The sequence below is a fragment of the Pangasianodon hypophthalmus genome, chromosome 6, assembly GCF_027358585.1.
Source record: "Pangasianodon hypophthalmus isolate fPanHyp1 chromosome 6, fPanHyp1.pri, whole genome shotgun sequence".
Taxonomy (NCBI): domain Eukaryota; kingdom Metazoa; phylum Chordata; class Actinopteri; order Siluriformes; family Pangasiidae; genus Pangasianodon; species Pangasianodon hypophthalmus.
The window spans coordinates 4,173,139-4,183,836 of record NC_069715.1 but is presented as its reverse complement, the minus strand read 5'-3'; positions in this window follow the sequence as shown (position 1 = coordinate 4,183,836).

Sequence of the window (10,698 nt, the reverse complement as noted above, 5' to 3'; positions counted from 1 at the left end):
TAATTTTCACTGAAACATGGATAAATGAGGATGTTCTCAACACAGCAATTTCACTGCAGACTCACTCTGTACACTGAAGTAATCGGTGGTAAAAGGCGGCAGAGTCTGCATCTACATAAACAACACCTGGTGCTCGGATATGAGTATTATTTACAAATACTGCTCACACGATATAGAACGACTGATGTTGAAATGCTGACCTTTCTACCTACCGAGGGAATTTATTGCTATTTTTATTACCGCTGTTTACATTCATCCACAAGCGGATACACAGACAGACGATGCGGTCATCACACATGAGACCACAGATCCAGATGCTGTTTTTATTATTGCTGGAGATTTTAATCAGTGTAAACTGTGTTCAGTTCTTCCGGAATTCCATCAACAAGTAGACATTCCTACTAGAGAGCAGAACACAGTGGATCATGTATATACAAAGATAAGGGGATCTTACAAAGCTAAACCCCGACCTCACTTTGGCCATTCAGGTCACACCACACTTTACTTATACCCAACTTACAAACAGAAGCTGAAACAGTGTGCTCTTGTGAGGAAAACCGTCAGAGTGTGGTCTGAGACAACTGAACAAACACTAAAAGACTCTGCCTGTACTGATTGGGATGTTTTTAGAACAGCAGCAATGACCATTTACACATATCCTAATCAGAAACCATGGATTAATGCACAGGTCTGCCACAGTCTGCATGTTCGCTCTACAGCTTTTAAATCCGGTGACCCTGAGGCTTACAAAAAAAGCAAATTATGATGTTCATAAGAGCATAAAGTCTGCTAAAGTAAACTACAGACAAAGACTGTAAAATCACTACACTATACTTGACTCTGTCAGGACCAGAGTGGGATTTGAACCTAGGATCGCTGGGTACAGGTCTAATGCTCTACTGACGGAGCTAAACACAAAAGCAGAGGCTGGTATAGGTGTAGGTTGAATGGTTTAATAGGAGAAGAGCAAAAATGACAAAGAATGGCAGCTAGTAGCAAAAGGCAAAAATCCAAAAGGGAAAAAAACAGGCAAGCAAAAAACTCAAACAATGCAGCGCTCAGAAGACATCAAAAATAAAACACAAAAGCTAGGGCAAAAATTCCAACAAAATACAAAAAAAAGGGCAAAGATCCAAGGCAGGATTTTATCAGTCACAGTCCATAAAAAAACTAGCAACGTAGTCAAACGTGACAAAAAGCAGAAGAGCAGGGCAGAGACTTACACAAGGCCAAAACCAAGGCAAAGACTGAGCAAAGACTCTAACAAACAGGGCGACTTAAATACACAGGAAAATGAGACACAGCTGAAACACATTAACTAGTCTGGAGCTCTAATAGAAAGTCCTCAGGGTCGCCATCAGGTGGCCAAAAGGCAGAATACAGTCTGAAACCTGACAGACTCTAGGAAAATGTGGAAAGGCCTAGTACACATCACAGATTACAAAGGCCGGACACATACGAACAGCTCTGCATCTCTGCCGGATGGGCTCAATCTCTTTTATGCAGGGTTCTAAACACCGAGCCTGGGACAATGCTGGAAATGGCACCAGATGAGGTGAAACATGTACTCACGCTGTCCCCTACACAGGTGTACAAGTCACTGAGTAGAGTGAACAAACACCAGGCAGCAGGTCCGGATAACATCCCAGGACACGTCCTGAGGCTATGTGCTTCAGAACTGACCAGTGTAGCCACAGACATCTTCAATCTCTCCCTCACCCTGGCTACAGTACCTTTCTGTTTTAAATTCACTACTCTCATCCCTGTTCCAAAGAAAGCCAATGTCTCTTGTCTTAATGACAACAGACCAGTAGCTCTCACTCCGGTTCTCATGAAGTGTTTTGAAAGCCTCGTCAAGAAACACATCCTGAACACTATACCAACAACCCTAGACCCATTGCAGTTTGCTTACAAGACAAACAGATGCTACTTCATTTTCCATTCACAAAATTCTGACTCATCTGGAAAATAAGGACAGTTATGCCAGACTGCTTTTTATTAACTACAGTTTGGCCTTCAATACAATCATCCCCATGAAACTTATAACCAAGTTGCATAACCTGGGTCTGTCCCCTGCACTGTATAATTGGATTCTGAGCTTCCTCACTGGTAGACCCCAACATGTCTGCTTCAGAAAACACTCCTCCAGCACCCTCATAATGAACACAGACACTCCTCAAGGCTGTGTACTCAGCCCTATGCTGTACACTTTTTTCACATGACTGTGTCGCTGCTCACCCCAACAACATCATCATAAAGTTTGCAGATGACACCACGGTCATTGGTCTTGTCACGGGAAATGATGAGACAGCCTACCGGAAAGAGGTGTCAGAATTGGTCACATGGTGTGAGGCTAACAATCTCACACTGAATATCAGCAAGACCAAGGAGATGGTTGTGGACATGAGGAGAGGTGAGCGTTTCCATCAGCCACTACTGATCAGAGACTCTGAGATAGAGACAGCGGAGAGCTATGAGTTCCTGGGTGACCACATCTGTGAGGACCTTAAATGGACAGAGAATTCAATTTCAATTCAATTTTATTTGTATAGCGCTTTTAACAATGGACATTATACATTATTACAGAAATAAATGGATTAAAAAATACATTATAAATATATCTGGCAGTGCTCCTACTGGTCCACCTCGCACAGGAGCAGATACCAGTCATGCTGCTGGGTTGTTGCCCTTCTACGGCCCTGTCCAACTCTTCTGGTGTAATGGCCTGTCTCCCAGTATCTCCTCCATGCTCTTGAAAATGTGCTGGGAGACACACCAAACCTCCTTGCGACGGCAGATATAGTCCTGGAGTAGCTGAACTACCTGTGCAACCTGATTGGGTTGCAGGTACTGCCTCATGCTACAAGTAGTGACAAGGACCCTAACAAAACACAAAACTAGAGACAAATCAGTCAGGAAGGATAAGGAGCAATTGTCTCTGTCTACCACCTGTAAAACCATTCCCTTTTGGGGGGTTGTCTTGCTGTTGCCTCTCCAGTGGACCTGTTGTCACTTTCATTTGCACCATAGCAGTTGAAACTGATTCACAATCACTTATCCTTCCTAACTGGACAGACTGATATCCCTGAAGTTTATTTGACTCTGTGTTATACTGCAATGATTAATTGTTCCCTTATTTTTTGAGCAGTGTGTATTTCAGACAGCTGAAATACACCAGCTTAATAAAGTTGAGTATTGTGTAAAGGAGATTAGACACTGGATGCTGAGTAAATTCCTCCTACTTAATTCTGACAAGGCAGAAGTACTGTTCTTCTGTGAGGCAGTGGTTTCACAGACTCCAGAATACCCCCAGAATGATGGCAATACTCGCCGAGATGTTATAGTGCAAGGTGATGATTTATTTACAGTGCTCAAGAGGTGATCCAGTGGGGGGGGGGACCCAAAGCTATATACAAAGTTACAAACAAATAAACAAATAAACAAACAAACAAACAAACAAACAAACACTTTAGCTCTATATACAATAATTTAAACAAATATTGCTCACGGCACCACAATTGCACGCTCACTCAACAACCAACCTACCAAACAACCAACACCCACAGTGGTTTGGGGCTCTCTTTTAAACTCTAAGCCCTGCCCCTCTTTGAATTAAACCAACTAGCAAGGAAGGTGCAGGGTAAATAGGCACATATTTTACAATAATGTAAGCATATCATACATTTAAGATATCATCTACTACATAATATATATCTTTACACTATGAAATAAAGCATTATACACCATAATAGCAAATACAGACATAACATAAATATAAAAACATTTCACGATTTCCCCATGGGACACACAGTAGACTAGTCTATTTCCGGTTGCTTCGCGCCAATTCTGGCAGTATATAGCCAGGCCACCGGGTGGCGCCCAGGTTTGGCCGGCCTATGGGGGAAACGCCGCACGAAGAACCCACTACACAGACAATACCAAGCACAAACCACCGGTGTGTATTTAAAACATGAAACAAAGAAAAAGTAAGCAAAACACCATAAACCATTAACTCAAATATATGTATGTGTGTTTGTGTTGTCATGCGCAGCGTGAATTAATGTCAGTGGATGAAACGGAGTGGATATGTTTGTGTGTGAAAGTCCAGTATGCTAATAGTGTGCATGTGCACCCACACCGCCTCAGCAGGGATTTACGGAGGAAGAATGAGGTACTTTGAGGTGTGTGTGTGTATGTGTGTGTGTGCGCCAATAGGGCCAGGTCACTTCCTCACATCTTCTAACAGGATCACAGGCAGTCAAAAGCTAACTTTCTGATTATGTATTAGCTCTGGATGGCCTTTCCATCTCATCATGTGCAGCACAAAAAGACTTTGGTATGATTATTGACTCCAGTCTCTCATTTGAACCTCGTGTACATAATATTACCAGGATAGGCTTCTTTCGTCTCAGAAATATTGCTAAGATAAGAAATATAATGTCACTACATGATGCAGAAAAACTAGTCCATGCTTTTGTTACCTCTTCGGTTGGACTATTATATTGCTTGCTGTCTGGATGTTCCAGCAGATGCATATATAAGCTCCAGTTCATCCAGAATGCAGCAGCCAGTGTCCTTATTAGAATCAGAAAATATGACCACATCACCCATATCTTATCCACACTGCATTGGCTCCTAGTAAAATTTCATGCTGATTCTAAAAAAAATACTGCTAATGACTTATAAAGGACTGAATGGTCTTGTGCTGCAGTACCTCAGCAAACTTTTGGTCTTTTATGATCCACCATGCCTGCTTAGATCAAAAGGTTCAGGCTCTTTGTTGGTACACAAAGGCTACAGCAGGTGGCTGAGCTTTCTCTTACAAAGCACCCAGTTATTGAACAGCCATCCAATTAGTGTTTGGGAGTCAGAAAAAAAACCTACTTGTTTAGTCAAGCCTTTTGTTAATAGCTTTTTGCTAAGGTAAAGGCACAGATCTGGATGGTTCATGGGCATAGAGTGTTTCGGTAAACTACTTTGGTAAATCTCCACTCTCAGGCATTCACTCAGGTTTGTTGATTGTGGAGTGGCTGCCATTTTTTTGTCCTAGGGTGCCCTTCATGTCTATGATACCTTCTGGATCTCCCTCTTAGTTGGCCTGTCATGGCTAGTCTTGTAAGATTCCCTACTTACACTCTGCACACAATGTACATTTCTTAAACCATTACAGCACATGACCATACCTAATAATCTGTGTCCCCCCCACCTTGTTGAACTACACGTCACTTCTGAGATGCCAGTGATCCTGACCACTTCTGCCCTCTTAACCTGCCTGATCCATCCGGATTCCCCACTTCTGCTTGGAAGATGGCCCCACATGGATAGCCTCAAAATCACCATGGGTTTACTGTGAATGGTACCACACAGACACCCTAAAGATGGCTGAGGATGCTCTTTCTTGGATAGCCTAAAGAAAGCTTTTGCTAAATACAGTTTACACTCTGGTCACCATCGTTAAACAGTTGATATCTTCAAACTTCAAGTTAAAAATCTAATAACGTTCATTCTCAATTTCCATTTAACACACATATCACTGCTTGACTTTATAATATACAATAATAGAAATGAAGTGATTTATAATCACACTATCCAGGTGTGACCAGATGAGGATGGGTTCCCTTTTAAGTCTGGTTCCCCTCAAAGTTTCTTGTCGCCTCAGTTAGTTTTTCCTTGCTGCCATCACCTTTGGCTTGCTCATTAGGGATACATTTAAATTTAAATTTTATATCTGGATTTCTGTAAAGTTGCTTTGTGACAATGTCCATTGTTAAAAGAACTACGGTATATAAATAACAATTGAATGAACTGAATGAGGCCTACTCCAGCCCGTGTATGCACATAAGAAAAATTCAGCTTTTTTTGCAATCTACATAGTGTGGAGCAGGATATAGCAAGGATAAAACACTCAAACATGCTAACAGGACTTATCCACAGGCACACTATTCTGGGGACTGTAGGGTCTGTGGAACAGATCTTCACATAAGGCAATGTGAAAACCTCAAGAGTGCTGAGGGAAACTGCACTAGGGAAGGGACTCAGAAGTGAGAAAAGGACAGCAACTGATGATGCATTGGGTAGTACGTACTTTGTCATTGTCATTGTATGATTTTGTGAGAGGTCTCAGCATGGTTTGCATGCCCACTAGAGGATGTCAAGTTATTAAACACTGCCCCTGGCAGTCTAGGAAGGGTTAAATATAAACTATTTCAATGAATAAGTAGCAGAGATAAATGCTACATTTTTGTAATTTTCTATGTTCATCCATCAGTTCAGAATCATGTAAAATAGGAGTAAAGTACAACCAACACTGCATTGTTATAACAAAATTTTAATAGAGAGTGTCAAACATAGTTGGTACTCCCCTGGTTTTCAGCCCCGTTGATTCACAGATCTCTGTTGGCCAATCACACTGGAGGAGAGAGGGCAGTTTTGACACTTGAGTTTTGGAGAATGTGTTATGGGGCTAGGCGATAAGATGAGTTCAGCTGGTGCTGCTCTGTTACCTGGCACAGATCTATGTCCACATGCAGAGTGAGGCAATCAGAGGGCTTATAAAGAGGCACGGCCAGGTGCTGCACGTTTACGCTGATTACCTTCCTGAGATCGCCGCGTTATAAAAGCCCATGCAGGTGGCCGCGGATCTGCCTGAGAAGGCACCTGCCGCGTTACATTACCCCCCCTCTAGGAACGGCTCCCGACGTTCCCATACCAGCTGCCTGGTTCCTGCGGAATTCCCTGATGAGCGCCGGGTCCAGGATGTGCCGAGCTGGGACCCAAGAGCGTTCCTCTGGACCGTAACCCTCCCAGTCCACCAAGTACTGAGTGCCCCCCGATGGCGGCGTGAGTCCAGGATACACCTCACAGTAAAGGCTGGGGCCCCATCAATAATACGAGGAGGTGAGGATGGGTGGGTGGAAGTCACCAGAGGGCTGCACAGGAACGGTTTTAGACGTGAGACATGGAAGGTAGGGTTGATTCTCATAGTGCGGGGGAGTGCTAGGCGGTATGCCACCGGATTGATTCTCCTAAGGATCTTAAAAGGCCCAATATACCGTGGGGCCAATTTCTTGGACTCTAGCCGCAGTGGAAGGTCTTTGGTCGCCAGCCACACCCGCTGTCCTGGACGAAAGGTTGGGCCCAGAAGCGTCGGCGCAAAAACTCCAGGGTTCTGGTGACCCCAGGGTGCCCTGCAAATGGAGATGTATGACCGCAAGACAGGGCCTGAGGCCGTATGGTGAATGGTGCATACAGTTTTCCTGGGGGGCCTCCACCCGGGTCTGGCTCCTGACAGAGCGCCTTGTGGATGGCTTCCTCCAGGCCCCAGCACAAGGGAGCCACTATTCGGGGAGGGGAAATTATAGGCTCATGGCTGGGTTCCCGTGAGGGTATATCCCATTGCCTAGAGAGTGTATCCGGTTTAAGATTTTTGGACCCTGGCCTATAAGACAAGACAAAGTTAAAACGTGTAAAGAACAAGGACCACCTGGCTTGCCGAGGGTTCAGACGCTTGGCCTCCTGAATGTAGGCCAGATTTTTGTGGTCCGTCCAAATAAGGAACTGGTGCTTGGCACCCTCCAGCCAGTGCCTCCACTCCTGCAATGCCAGTTTTACAGCCAGGAGTTCACGGTTCCCAACGACATAATTCCTCTCTGACGGGGTTAGACAGTAGGAGCGCACGGATGTAATTTCTGGTCTGGCCCTGAACGCTGGGAGAGGATGGCACCCACTCCTATATCTGAGGCATTAACTTCCACTATGAACTGAGCCTCAGGATCAGGCATGTGCAGCACAGGGGCTGTCGTCAATTTCTTTTTCAGGGTTTCAAAGGCTCGCTGTGCCTCTCTAGTCCACTTGAACCCAGCCTGGGTCTTCTTGGTCAGCGCGCTAAGGGGGGGAAGCCAGGGTGCTAAAGTCCCGAATAAAGGGTCGAAAAAAGTTTGAGAACCCCAGGAAGCGTTGTACCAGCCGGACTGAGGTGAGTTGTGGCCACTGTGTGATTGCCTTTACCTTGTCTGGGTCCATACTAAGTCTCCCTGGGGACACAACAAAGCCCAAGAAGGAGATAGTGGTTACATGAAACTGGGACTTCTCTAGCTTGACATATAGATGGTTCTGGAGGAGGAGCTGAAGGACCCGGCGTATATGAACCACGTGTTCCTCCAGCAAGCTACTAAAAATCAAAATGTCGTCTAGATAGATGAAGGCGTAATGGTTCAGGGCCTCCCGGAGGGCCTCGTTAATGAACCGCTGGAAAACCGTGGGGGCGTTCATCAGGCCAAAGGGCATCACCAAATACTCATAGTGTCCAGACGGCATGATGAACGCAGTCTTCCACTCATCCCCTGCCCTGATGCGGATCAGATTGTAGGCTCTTCGTAGATCCAGTTTTGAGAAAAATTTCGACCTTCTGCAGGCACTCAAATGCAGAATTCATCAAAGGCAGTGGGTACCTATCCTTCTGCGTCACGGCCGCGGTAATCTATGCAAGGCCGCAGATCCCTTTCTTTTTTCTTGACAAAAAAGAACCCCGCCCGCGCAGGGGAGGTGGATGGGCGGATAAACCCAAAGGACAGGGCTTCTTTAATATAGTCCTCCATGGCTTGGTGTTCTGGGGGTGACAAGGAGAATAACCTGCCCCTAGGTGGAGCAGCTCCTGGGAGTAGGTTGATCGCACAATCAAAGGACGTATGGGGCGGCAGTGTCTGGGCCTTTTGTTTGGAGAAGACCTCCTGGAGGTCCCAATAATCTTGGGGCACGTGGGATAAATCTACTGGTTCCACAGTAGTTGGAGGTAGGGTGTGTGTTCCTTTGAGGCAGCTCTGGGAACACCTAGAGCCCCAAACAGAAATGGACCTGGTAGACCAGTCAATGCGGGGGTTATGTGCTTGAAGCCAAGGGAACCCGAGCACTAGGAGCAACTCAGGTACCCGAGTCACATAGAAGGTCAGTCGTTCTATGTGGTGGCCTAACTGTAGAGTGACCGGTGATGTTTGGGTGGTTATGGGTCCCGAGTCTAATCGCCGCCTGTCAAGTGCGAAGACGGGTATGGGATGGGGAAGTGGGTCTACTGGGAGCCCTAGTCTCTTGACTAGATTCTCATCCATGAAATTGCCAGCCGCCCCTGAGTCAACGAAGGCCTGCAGACTGGTTTCTTTGCCTTCTCCCCAATCAATGACGACGGGAATGAAGAGGCCAGACGGGTGAGGAACAGTGTCTGGGGCCATCACAGGTCCCTCTTCCTGGGATGGCCCTGGCCTTTTGGCATCAGGCGGGGACAACGTGAACGCCAGTGACCCATCTGCCCACAATACAAACACCTATTCTCACTTCTACGAGCTTCCCTCTCGTGAGGAGGTAAGCCAGCGGCGCCCAATTGCATAGGCTCTACCAAAGAGTTGTCAGACTTGGGCCCACGGGAGAGGCCTATGGAAGCCTGTCTGTACTTGTTAGCCAGCATGTTCCCTGTGGCTGAACGGCATTGCCTGCATCGTTCACGCAGGCGGTTATCGATTCTGATTGACAAATCATATAATGCTTCTAGATCATCAGGAGGGTCACGAGTAGTCAGTTCATCCTTTAACTCCTCAGAGAGGCCTTGCACATATACAGCTAGGAGAGCTTGGGTATTCCAACTTGAGCTGGCCACGAGAGTCCTGAACTCCACGGCATAATCAGCCACTGAGCGGCTACCTTGACGGAGCCGCAGAAGGGATGATGTCATGACTCCCCCTGTGAGTGGATGGTCAAAGGTGCTCCTTAGTGCTGACACAAATGAATCCAGAGTGGGGTGATCAGCTAATCTATTCTGCCACACTGCTGTGGCCCATGCTAGCGCTCTTCCAGTTAAGAGAGAAATCATAAAGGCGATCTTCGCCCTTTCAGATGGGAACTGGGAGGGCTGCATTTCAAACACCAGTGAGCACTGCATTATAAAAGAGTTACACTTCCCTGCATCTCCAGCATAGGGCTGGGTAGCGGGCAACCTTGTCTCAGCAGGGGTAGAGGGAGACTGAGTCATGGCCTGGGTTGGGAAGTCGACCCACGGGTCGATTCTTGATCTGTATCCACTAGGGAAGTGGGTTGGGGCTGCAACATGGACTGAATCTGTGCAACCCGCTCAGACACACCCCGAATTTCTGAAAACAGTGCCGCCAGAGCTTGCTCATGCTTCCCCAGAGCAGTGGCCTGACCGGCCACAATCTCCGCTATCCGTCCTAAACCCGCTGGTTCCGGTGTTGGTGCGGACATACTGATATGGGGCTAGGCGATAAGATGTTCAAAAGTGTCGCGCAGGCCCCGCTTGCCCGGGAGGCCAATATATATGGTGTGAAAGGAACCATGTGCGGAGACGGATCAAAAGACTCCGCCTAAAATGCAGCCACTTAGAGCAGGACAGAGAGGTTGTGAACCCCAAGCCATAACGCTACCGACTGAGCTAATGCTATTGCATGACATTTGTGAGTGTTGCAGTGCTTGTGAAACTGGATCGGGAAGCTCAGCTCCAACAGCTGAACTCAAAGCGCCGCAGCGTGGCGGAAAAACACAACTCAAAACTGGCCTTCCTTCTGGCCGAACTTAAAGGCACCAAATGAGACAAAAAATCTCTAACTTAAGATGGCTGAATCTTTATCTGGGAGTGAGGACTCTCAGTCTGTCCTCCTCTTTAGTTTTGTGCCTACTTCCTCTTAAATCCTGAGC